At 34.7% G+C, this 12673-nt stretch overlaps 1 long non-coding RNA gene across 3 annotated transcripts in view; it reads left to right on the top strand.

The window, feature by feature from the left end:
* The window catches only part of LOC137488255 (uncharacterized), an 84444-nt gene extending 73297 nt beyond the window's left edge, over positions 1 to 11147 (top strand). The window contains exon 3 of one of the 3 annotated variants that reach the window (XR_015514749.1): positions 10166 to 11147. This is a non-coding gene — a long non-coding RNA (uncharacterized LOC137488255). Of the gene's footprint in view, positions 1 to 7244; positions 9349 to 10165 lie in introns of those variants that run through there. The other 2 variants (XR_015514747.1, XR_015514746.1) reach the window with 2 other exon arrangements.
* Positions 11148 to 12673: the final 1526 nt, after the last annotated feature.

Raw genomic sequence — 12673 nt, forward strand, 5'->3', positions numbered from 1 at the left:
GCTGGTGAATATACGGAAAATTTCTGGAACGACTTTACTGGTGAATTAAAAAAAGCTCTGTTCACACAGGCAAGGACGTTCTGGAAATTTTTCGGAAAAGGCCGTTCACATATCCATTCCAAAATGCCAGTAAATTCTGACATCACTAACCTGAAATGGCCTTTAAAAGGCTGTGCTTGTATTTGTAAACATAGAAGGGGTCAGGCTTTTGTTGATGGTTTCACTTTTATTTAAAGCTTTAGTATGCAGCTGCTTTGTCCCAGAGTCATTCAACGGCAGAATTGCTAACATCAGCTAAATGTTTACACATTTGACTACATTACAAATGCTGTGGATGGAGAAGTATTGTGAACAATTTTGATGGAAACACGGAGGAACTCTTTCGCATGTCGAGATCTACATAATATGTGTGTGATGGTGGAGCACTCTTTCATGTGCACATGTCAAGCAACTGAAACAGAGCTTGAGGGTAGACAAACAGGATTATCATAAGCATTTTTGCGATAATTATTTACACAGTTGGTGTTAATAATGAACATAGAAATGTTATCTGAATAACATCTGGCAGCTAAATGTGTCTGGAAAAATGTTCAAAGGCTTTTATTTTTATAAACATCACAGATTTGAATGCATCTGAATGTTCTGATTGGCTGGAGTAGACGTCTCATGTCAGCACGTTCTAAACGTGAACGCGCTCTTTCTGGTAATTTTCCTTCTGCGTTCACACCGCAGCATTCCAGCAAATTATCGGTAATGTTACAACTTTTTTTTCTGGAGAATTGTCAACGAATTCGTATTCTCAAAAAGGGCCCGTTCACACATGATCCCTTTCCGGAAAATTGCCTGTAATTTTCCGGAATGGTTTGTATGTATAAAAGGGGGATTTTGTTGCCGCACACATTAGCTTTTTACATTTTCATTGTGCTGTGACACGATTCCGTTGTGGCCTATTTCCACTGTGTTATGAACTTATGTTTGCTTTATTAATGCTATTGTGTTTTGCGCTACCTCTGCAACATAGTAGCATTTTAAAGGATAATCATTGATTAATCGTCAACATCCCTAATTAAAACTAAATGAAACCATGATGGAGATGGAGTCAGAGGTGACTGACAGCCATGGCCCAGTCATGCTGCCTCTCTAGTGAAGCACCAGCACTGTCAAGTGGAAAATAATACATGCACTCGAGAGCATCTGCTTTTAAATGCTATCAGGAGTTTCAGTGTGCTGAAATGTGAGTGCTAGGTTGTTATGTGTATATATATATATATATATATATATATATATATATATATATATATATGTGTATATATATATATATATATATATATATATATATATATATATATATATATATACACACACACACACACACACACACACAGACTCTATCGTACCGCTCATCTCAAAACATTGCATGGTAGGGCTTCAGCTTGGAGGTGCATGTCATGCTGGAGAACGGGTTCAAAATGCAGCAACTCTGTCTTTTTCCTGCTCGTATTTTGGTTGTGAATTGCTTACATGAGCGATTTCTGAGATAACACTCTGTGCAGTTTTTAAGATTGTATAGAGTTTGCACACTGCCACAGCTGATATAAATCTGGTTACGCAAACGTTATTCTGATTTGTCAGTCATAGAAATCTGTGGTCAAATATTTTTGTTCATAACCTCTAAATCACACATAAGACAATTGTAGTAGCAGAGAATATTATAGAATTTATTATCATTGCCACAGGTACAACACAATAAAGAAAAAGTGCTTTCCAGTCATTGGAACAATCATTTCATCTATAAAAAATTTCCTAACATTACTAAAATAATTAATATAACAGTAAAGATATCTATAAATACAGAAGGATGGTCATGCACTCGGATTGCAAAATTTCTGTGCTATTTTTGGGTCTTTGCAATGTGTTTATTATACTGTTAATTCATTTAAATTAAAGTTTCATGTTTATTATTGTCCATCCATCCATCCATCCATCCATCCATCCATCCATCCATCCATCCATCCATCATTCTTTTAATTCCATCCATCCATCGCTCTTTTAATTTTATACATCCACGCTTTCAACAATCCACCCATCCATCCTTTGTTCTGTAATTTTTATCCATCCATCCAACCATCCATCCATACATCAATCCGTCAATATTTTTTTATTTTATTTTTTTTATTTAATTTATCCATGCATTTATCTTCAAATTTCATTCATCCATCAATCTTTTAATTTCGATCATTCATCCATCGTAGTTTTATTTCCATCCATCCATCCTTCCATCCATCCATCCATCCATCCATCCATCCATCTTTTAATTTCATTCACCCATCCATCTTTCAATTTTATTCATCCATCCATGGTTCTTTTAATTTTATCCATCCATCCATCCATCCATCCATCCATCCATCCATCCATCCATCCATCCATCCATCCATCCATCCATCCATCCATCCATCCATCCATCCATCCTTCTTTTAATTTTATATATCCATCTATCCTTCATTCTTTTAGTTCTATTCATCCACCCGTCGTTCTTTTAATTTCATTCATACATCAATCTTAATTTCATTCATTCATCAATCGTTTAATTCCATCCATCCAACTATCCTACCAACCAACCAACGAACAAGAAAAACAAAATCAAATAATCATGACAGACTGCAGACTAATGTAATTTTTGAAATTGGCATTTAACATAATTTGCAAATATATAAAAACAGAAAACAGCTATTTTAAATAAGATTAGATTAAAATGTAACAATATTATGATTATTGCTATAAGTTTTGTCTTATAAAATGTTGAACAGAAGACTTGTGGCTTTCCAGACAGACCCCACATTTTTGAGAGACACTGTAGCCTACATATATAAGAGATCTTGATTGATTGCTTTTTCTTATATTCTTTGTCACTGACATGCATGAAAACAGCTAAAAGTGAACAGAGGCTCCAAAACAAGGTCAAAATGTTACCAGAGCAGTGTTTTGTTTTTAGGAAGATGGTAAGCAATGAAGAGAGAGAACATCTCTTGTATTTAGCTGACTTTGTTGTTGAAACTAGGAAGGCTGGTTTTCCTTGTTTTGGTGAGATTATAGGTTGGCAGGTGTCTTGTGTTGGGTGTTGTGCAGCTGAAGGTGAACAATCTAGGCACTTCATTAGAGCGTCTGAAGGCCTGATTGTTTTTAAAGGTCAGGTAAAGAGGGAAGCCTCGCAGGGTTGCTTGATCTCTCGCGTTCCTCAGTTTTTGATCCGAGGTGTTGCTATGGAAAAATCTTCTTCCAGACACTTGTGGGCAAAGGTCAGACCTGAACGACTGACTGTTATCATACATGAAAAGAGAGAGAGAGAAAAAAAAAACATGCACACACACACACACATGCAGAGAAGGAGCTGTTCTTCTTGATATTAGAAGTCCACCTTCACACTTATGGCTGGCAGAATGAAAATCTTCCGCCAACACCACCAAGAACAGAATGAGTTTGATTCTGTCATTAGACAGGTTGACAAAAATACTTTATAAATACTTAAAAATACTTTATAAATTCTTAAATACTTTAATACTTTTATACAAAAATTCATGTATTTCTTGATTTTTTTGGATGATGGACGAATTTTATCAAAGAAAATGGCAGCATTTTAAGGGCCCTATCCTACACCTAGCTCTATGTGTTCGGTGCGATTTGTTGCCGTTTTCAGAAAAACGCAACCCTTATTTTAATGTTTTGCACCACATTGTTTATATAGCAAATCCATTTGTGCCACTTTGTGGACTATGGATTTTATGGTCTAAAAAGGAGGTGTGTTAAGGTATATTGCTGGTGCAGAGCTATTTTGAGAAACTGAAATAGACTGCGCCATTGACCAACTAAAAGCTGGTCTAAAGTCCAGTGCAGAGCACATTATTTATTTGCCTTTTCAGGTCCAAAGGCTTACACATTGCTTAGGACACACAGGATGTACAGCAATAGGGGAATTACCAACCTACGTCACACGGGTTCAACTGTGCATACCGGTTGCAAAAAAAGACTAGTTGCAATAGCAGACATGTTGTGTTGTGTGGTAGGATTCCAAATTGGAGGTCCAAAAATAAAAAACTTAAATTTTACAGTACACCATATACTACTGTTTAATACCAACCGCAGATGTCTTTAGCTGACAGCCATCATAAGAGCTAAATGGAGTGAGGACCTAATTAAAAATGCTTGACTCTGCAGATCTTATTTCATATAAGGTAAGTTCACACTATGCTGAATCATACACATTACTCTTTTTTTTTGATTGCAACAATCATTTTAGCAAAAACAGTTAAATCTGGTGAATTAAACTGCGGACACTGAATGCTTAGAATGAAATATAAAAATGTACGTTCACCCTGCCGTACAGGTGCAGTTCGCTGTTAGTAGAGCTGTAACGATACACGATAGGAAATCGAAATCGCGACACTCAGATCTACGATCCTGTGTCGCGATGTGATAAGGGAGAATTGCGACACACCCCGTGACTACGTTTCCAATAACATCATGCGTGCCTGCAAAAGTTGAGCTAGTTGAAGAAGAACGTGAGGAAACACTTTTTTTCCCGCTCGACATTACGAGCACTGCTCCGTTTAAGCCCTCGCAATATGCGTTTAGCCTGGAGAGCTCGCACGGAGCTCTTAGTAAGGGACCGTCTGAATGTGTCAGGAATATCAAAAACAAAACCAACTTAACCCCGCTTGACAACAGACAACGGCAGAAACATTGCCAATGCTGTCAAAGCATTGTTGTTAATGTGGCTGCGCAGAGAGGGATGGGCGTTCCCCAGATGCCCCGACTCCTCTGCAGAGGAAACTTTTCTGTTACCGTGCTGTGCGCTTTCTGTTTAACCCTTTGGGAGTTAACGTTACGTGTTGACTGACAGGTGCGCGATGCGTGAGGCCAGGAAACAGGACGAAGCTTTCAGTTAAGATGAACACAGTTTCTATAATTATACTTTATTTAGAGATAAAGGTATATGGCTCTGTATATAATCACTCTATCTTGCTGGAGTTTATAGCCGTTTCGCTTTACTTCAGGACGCATTATTGCCGCTCTGAAGGTCTAATCGTTAATTTAAGTTATCCAGAGCTGTATGAATATACAAATCTTGAATATCATATTATTAAATATTACAATTTTAACAACATATACAGCAACACTTTTGCACAATCGATACCCAGCTGATTCAGTCGTTTCATAAGAGGACTGCGCTTCTTCTCTTACTTTGTTTATTATAAAATTAATAGTAAAATTAATAGTAATCTGACCGGTTAACCGTTAATAACCAATTAATGAGCGGCGGTTGTCGGTTAGCAAAATTAACCGAAATGAGCATCCCTAGTAGCCATTTAATTTACTTTTTATATGTAAGAGAACTTGATTGAAAAAGAATTTTCAACATGCTTGAACCATCTACACAGTGGAGTTTAGTTCTGTTTGATTTTTCAACAGTATTTTGTTACAAAGAAAACAAAAGTAATATAGCTTTGGCTATTTATTTATTTTATATATGGCTATTTATATTGTCAATAATTTGCATAGTTAATATTGTTATTTGATGTTTAGTTTATAAAGATTTTTCAAATGTTATTTAATAAAAAATTGTTTTAAAAATCTTTTTTTTTCCCACCCCACACGAAAAAAAAAATCGTGATAGGAACCGAATCGTGGGTCAAAAATCGTGATACGAACCGAATCGTGGGTTTGGTGTATGGTTACAGCCCTAGTTTTTAGCACTACAAAGTTTTGAATCTGGTAATAATGAAACATTATTTTGTGCACATGACCACACAGAACTAACCTGTTGGCATTCAAAGACTTTCAGGCATTTAACTTTTCTCTTGTGAAATCAGTTGGAGTTTTCCATGAGACACAATGCTTAATTGGTGCAAATGGACCCAAAATGTGCCAATAAAATATCCCCTAAACCATTACACCACCACCACCAGCTTGAACCGTTGATACAAGGCAGGATGAATCCATACTTTTATGTTGTTGATGCCAAATTCTGACCCTACCATCTGAATGTCGCAGCAGAAATTGGGATTCATCAGACCAGGCATCGTTTTCCAATCTTCTATTGTAAACTTTTGGTTTGCCTTTGCGAATTGTAGCCTCAGTTTCCTGTTCTTAGCTGACAGGAGTGGCACCCGGTGGGATTTTCTTTTGCTGTAGCCCATCCGCCTTAAAGTTCGACATGTTGTGAGTTCAGAGATGCTCTTCTGCATTCCTCGGTTTTAACGAGTGGTTATTTGAGTTACTGTTGCCTTTCTATCAGCTTGAAATAGTCTGGCCATTCTCCTCTAAACTTTCCCATTAAGTTTTTTGCATCCACAGAACTGCCCCTCAATGATATTTTTTTCTCTTTTTCAGACCACTCTCTTTAAACCCTAGATATGGTTGTGTGTGGCAATCCCAGTAGATCAGCAGTTTCTAAACTACTTAGACCAGCAGGTCTGGCACCAACAACCATGCCACATTCAAGGTCACTTACTGTAAATCGCCTTTCTTCCCCATTCTGATGCTCGGTTTGAACTGCAGCAGATCATCCTGACCATGTCTACATTTAGAAATGCATTGAGTTGTTGCCATGTGATTGACAGATAAGAAATTTGCATAAACAAACAGTTGAACAGCCTAATAAAGTGGCCGGTGAGTATATATATATATATATATATATATATATATATATATATATATATATATATATATATATATATATATATATATATATATATATAGTTATTTATATATATATATATATGTATATTTATATATATATATGTATATATATATATATATATATATATATATATATATATATATATATATATATATATATATATATATATGTATATATATATATATATATATATATATATATATATATATATATATATAGTTATTTATATAGTTATATATTATATATTATATTATATATTATAGTTATATATTGTATATATATATTATTTGATTGAAGCCAGAAATGTTATTATATCGGGATATATATCGCCATGGGGGAGATGACTTATCTTGGGATGTGAGATTTTTGTCACATCACCCAGCCCTAATCTTTTCTAAACCAGTCTACATTTTCCGTCATATTTCTATGGGTCTCAAGATTGATTATACTATATCTAGGTGTGTCCTGGAATAATACAGTTTGTGAACCCCTGCCCTAAACTCCCTTATTCAGTGATGAGCAACTAATTTTTTTCCCCTCTTCCTAGTTTCAGAGGTGTTAAATAGCCTGGCTGATGTGATGTGGCCTGTGGCACGTGCGTTTGCCCCGCTCGGAGACCGCAGTGCAGAGGACCAGCCGTCAGCCACGCACAACTTTAAACCCGTTTCCAGGCAACCAACATGCCTACAAATCGACGGCAACTTCCCTCGACAAGTCCCTTTGTTAGTGCAGTCACGATTGTAGAGGAAGGGCTGAAGAGTGAAAAAACAAAAAAACAATAAAAAAAAAACGTGAAACATTCAATTCTTTTGTGACGTCTGAAAGTCGAAAGCTGCATTGGCAGAAGATGAGTCATCATATGAGAGTGTTATAAGTGAAACTATCAGGATGCATTCAAACATCGGCTATAATGGTGACTTTTGACAGCATGGAGACGTTTCTGAAGAGTAATTGACTGAAAAAAATGAAGTGCTGTTATTCACACTTTTGGTGTTCGGTATGCATCATTACGTGGCATCGTAAACATAGTTAAAATGATGTGCATACTGTTTTTCCAAGTCATAAAATAGATTTGTGTGATGAACAAAGCACCGTTTTAGTTTTTATTTACTGAAAACCTGCTTTTCAAGGAAGCTATTAGCAGCTAAGACAGAGTCATTTCAGTCGGTTAAAGTTGACAGCTGAATCACTCTTATGAATGAATGATTCGTTTTTTTCAATGAAGCAGTTAATCCGATTTACATAGAAAAAAAGAAAAGCCTCATTCATAAATTGGACATGGCTGCATTGCATCAAGGTTTTCAGCTTTTTTTGCTTTTTTGCACGTTTACTGTACATGACCTGTTAACACTCAGAACAATGCTGTTTTAAAATAAATCAGAGAAAGGATGATTGAATGTAAATAAATAAAAAAAACACACAACGTTTAAATTTAACCACAAAAATTTATTTCAGTTTTATTTATTATCTGAGTCTAAACGATCTTTTATTTTGAAAAATGACCATATTCTCATGCTTATCTCGGTCACTTAAGCACTAAACTTTAACCCACAGGCAGCAAAATGAGTAAGAAACCTTTGTAAAGTTACTTTGTTAAACGGCCCAGTGAAGGACCCACAAACGGCCAAGGAATGGATCCGTTACCCATTTTTCAGCAAACCAGGTGAATCCACCATGTCCGTGCAAGAAGATCAACTGCTGGAGATCACAAATGATAGGATTTGAACAGTCTTTCAGGGACTGTTCGCATATTGCGTCTATTCTAGAGTTTGTGCAAGTTCAGTGTTTCCAATAGAGGTGTGTGGCTTGCGCACCAGTTAAATAAATCCTGCGAGCGTTCTGCGAGTCATGTGAAAAGGACTGACCAATCAGCTTTAGCTTGTATGGAATATACACGTATCTAATTATCTCACCTAACACCTAAAATCTGCAGTGCTTTGTACATTTTCCCATAAATAAAACTTGTATCTGAGTGACAGCAATGCTTCATCACCTTGTCTTCCTCAGAGAAATCGATTGGTGGTCACCTTGCAACCTACAACCCAAGATTAATTTGTAAATTGTAGAGTATTGCAAGCATAACAAATGTGTTTATATGTAGGGTTCGGTCAATATATTTTTTTCTTGTTAAAATCTTTTATCACATTATAAAGAATTATCATGATATTGAAATAAGCTTCAAATAAGATTCCTTCAACAGGTATAATTACCAAAAATACTTTGAAAATTGTTTTAACACTTTAAAATCAATTAGTAAATGTTAGTAAATGCATTAAAATCAACAGTGAAAAAATAACTTTCATAGTGTTAAAGTTAAATAAAAATATCACTGGAGTTTTTTTATAAAACAGTTATGACTTTTGATGTTACTGGCATTAACTAAAAAAAAAAAAAAGGCATGATGAAAGATTAATACATTATCTTGTAGCTGCCAGTTTATTGACTTTAGTTAATTCAACTAATGTTAACAAATGGAAAATTACTATAGTATACTGCAAATACAACAATCTGAAGATTCTTAGATATATATTCTTATATTTATATTATTGTTCACAGTATTTTTTCACGGTATTTTTAAGTGTCACAACCCAGGCACAGTGGAAATATGTGCCCAGGGTTACATTCTTGAAAATCAATAAATATGTACCCTTAACTATGTTTCCTTGCAGTTTTGTTTTCATAAATCCATAAGTGCTAGAGGTGTGAACCTACACTAGTCTCACGGTTCGGTTACGATTATCATGCCATCGATTCGGTTCAATTCGATATTTCGATGCATCACGGTGCATTGACGGTGCTTTCCATACACAGTTTTATATTTTCTTCACAGCAGCATTTCTTGTATTAAAATGTATGAATATATTTATATTTATATAATATTTATAATACAATTTTGTCATTTAATACAAACAGTCAGATATATAAACGCTGTGTACATTTTTTTCTTGGCGTCCATTAAAGAAGATGGTTGACTTATGCATATTATATCAGCTTGATATCAACTGACCCACCCACCCCCTTCATAAACCTAACTCATAGTGTTTTCAAAAGCAAACTAAAAGAGAAAAGCCATCATGGCCACATGCTTTTGCCAGGGTATTACACTGCACTTTTTTGGGTTTTGTTTTACCTGTTTTCTAGAATTGTCTTTAGCAGGACTCTGCTCTGCCTTTTCCTCCTAAGTCTGGCCATTATGTACCCCAAGGCACATATTGTTGAAATAACCATTAAATAGTAATTAGGAAAAAAATATACAGGGGGGCTAATAATTCTGACTTCAACTGTATGTCTATAAGCATGAAAAATTAAAAGCATGATCAATCTTGCGTTTACAATTTTAACAAACCTATGAGAGTGAGTTAATAAAGGCATTATTAAAAATTTGGACCGTTTACATTTTAATAAATCCCTTTGTTTCTTAATACAATGGTATTAACACTTATGTGTTTTTTTTTCTCCACTTTGCAGTGGTGCGGCCCAAGAGAGGGTGCAAGTGCTGCCCTTCTTGTGTAGTTGCTTTGTGCAGTAAGAGCTGACTCACTGTTTGCTGGTTCAGTGGGAGGATTTGGGCTCTGTGTGGGGGAAGGCCAGAGATCGGGTCTCCAAGGGGGGAGGCGGATGATGTGGTGGTCTTACGCAATCAAACGCCGCCTCTCACTCCTCACCAGCCCAAGTGAGCATTATCAGCATCATCCACAGATTGCCGCGGGGCAAGTGTTGTTTCCAGGCTTATGCTATCTGGGTGGGTTTTGTACAAACACAATATTAATATCTAATACCCACAGTGTCTCCCTCCGCTGTATTGTAGCATGTCAAAGTTTTCCAATACAAGTTCAGAAACTCACGAATCATGGTGGATGGGTCACAGAACAGCATGCACAATGAATACAGAGTGAATTTACAACCCAAGCTTATTGGAAAATGTGCCTGTGGCAACATGATAGGATTCTTAAATGTTTTGCGAGACTTTAAAAAGGAAATGTACAGCTGAAGTCAGAATTATTAGCCCCCCTGTTTATTTTTTTCTAATTACTGTTTGACAGAGAGAAGATTTTTTCTACACATTTCTAAACATAATAGTTTTAACTCATTTCTTTTTTTGTTTTATATATATATATATATATATATATATATATATATATATATATATATATATATATATATATATATATATATATATATATATATATATATTTTTTTTTTAACCTTTAATTAAGATAGGACAGTTGAGGTTACAGACAGGAAAGCATTGGGAGCAGAAAGAGGGTTAGGGTAGGCAAAGGACCTCGAGCCGGGAATCGAACACGGGTCACCATGAGCATCATGGTGATATATGTCAGCGCACTCAACCACTAGGCTACTGGTGCTGAAATAACTAATTTCAACACAGTAAATAATAATTGACTATATATTTTTCAAGACATTTCTATTTTCTACACAGATTAAAGTGACATTTAAAGGCTTAGGCAAGTTATTGTATAGTGATGGTTTGTTCTGTAGACTCTTATAAAATATAGCTTAAAGGGGCTAATAATTTTAACCTTAACATTGTTTAAAAAAAGATTAAACTGCTTTTATTCTAGCCGAAATAAAACAAATCAATGGGGGTATCAATGCTGAAATGATACGCTGTGCAGCCCAGACTTGAATATTGGTTAGTTGTCTTTACTTCTTTTCTGTCCATGGCCAAAAACTTGCTCTCACATTGTTAGTGCTGTTTAAATAAATTGTATATAGATATAAAAACTAATTGAAACAAAATAGATTGTTGCATGTTTTATGATATGCTGTAATAAATTTGAATGTGCATTGTTTTACTTATTATTTACCATATATATGAAGACATTACATGAAACATTACGTCCTGAATATTTACTGGAAAGTTCTTAAAGTCTTAGAAAAGTTCTGGAATTTTAGTAGTAAACATGTATCAACCCTGGGCTAATAATGCTGACTTCAGCTATATATTTGAAATGTTAAAAGTATGTCATTTGTTTTCCAAATAAGTCTGACAATGTGTTATGTTTGATATTGTGCATATCAAGGTTAGAAATGAAGTGTACATTGAGTGGTGTTAAAAAAAGTGTAATGTATTGTTTGAAAATAAGTCTCTTTTTCCCTTGTGTATCTTCTTTCTCTTTGCTTTAAGTTTTTCCGGTGTAGGTCATACCAAATATAATTAAGATAAAACTTTACACCAGAAACACAAACTATTAATCATGCTTATGACTTGAATAAAATATTACCATTGAAACCATTTTTTTCATGCAATTCCTTGCCACAACTTTTATTTTTTATTTTGTTATTGTGTTTGTAGTCACTGACTTTTATCATAAAGTTCTCTGTTCTCTGACACCAAAGATAACACACACACTCTATCAGTTCTTTTTCAAAAGGCTTTCTTTTTCTCAAAACAGCAGTTTTCAAAGCAGCTTTCTGTGTGCCACCATTCTTGCCACTTTAACCCCTTTCGACCTGAATTATGTTCTAAAAAGTAAGTTTCTGAAACATGTAAAAGTATGTTTTCACAGTTCTTGAGGCTCCTATAAATGAAACTAAATTATAATAATAAAAATGTAACACCCTTTAAGTATATATTTTTTGTCCATTTCTATCAGGTCAGAATAGTTGTACATCCCGAACATGATACATACATAAAATACAAAAAAAAAAAAAGAAACATAAAAAGGTATTTTATTTATTTTAATTTATTTTAAAAAAATAATGTATTTTCAAAATCCCAAACTTTAAGATTGTAACATTTTTACTTTAATTTTGAGGTTTTTGTTGTACAGATTGCATCGTTTATAACAAACTTTATCTTCATTTTCCTTATCACTCCGCATAATGTCCACATTTGAGATATTTACATCTGTTTAATGCTGACCAATTTTAAGATCTGTATATTCTGCAAATGAAACTGTTTCAGCAATGAATTAGTACATCGATATAGATTTTTTCATATATAAAAATTTA

This window comes from Danio rerio, chromosome 18 (genome assembly GCF_052040795.2).
Source record: "Danio rerio strain M-AB ecotype USA chromosome 18, GRCz13ab, whole genome shotgun sequence".
In the NCBI taxonomy this organism is placed as follows: Eukaryota; Metazoa; Chordata; class Actinopteri; order Cypriniformes; family Danionidae; genus Danio; species Danio rerio.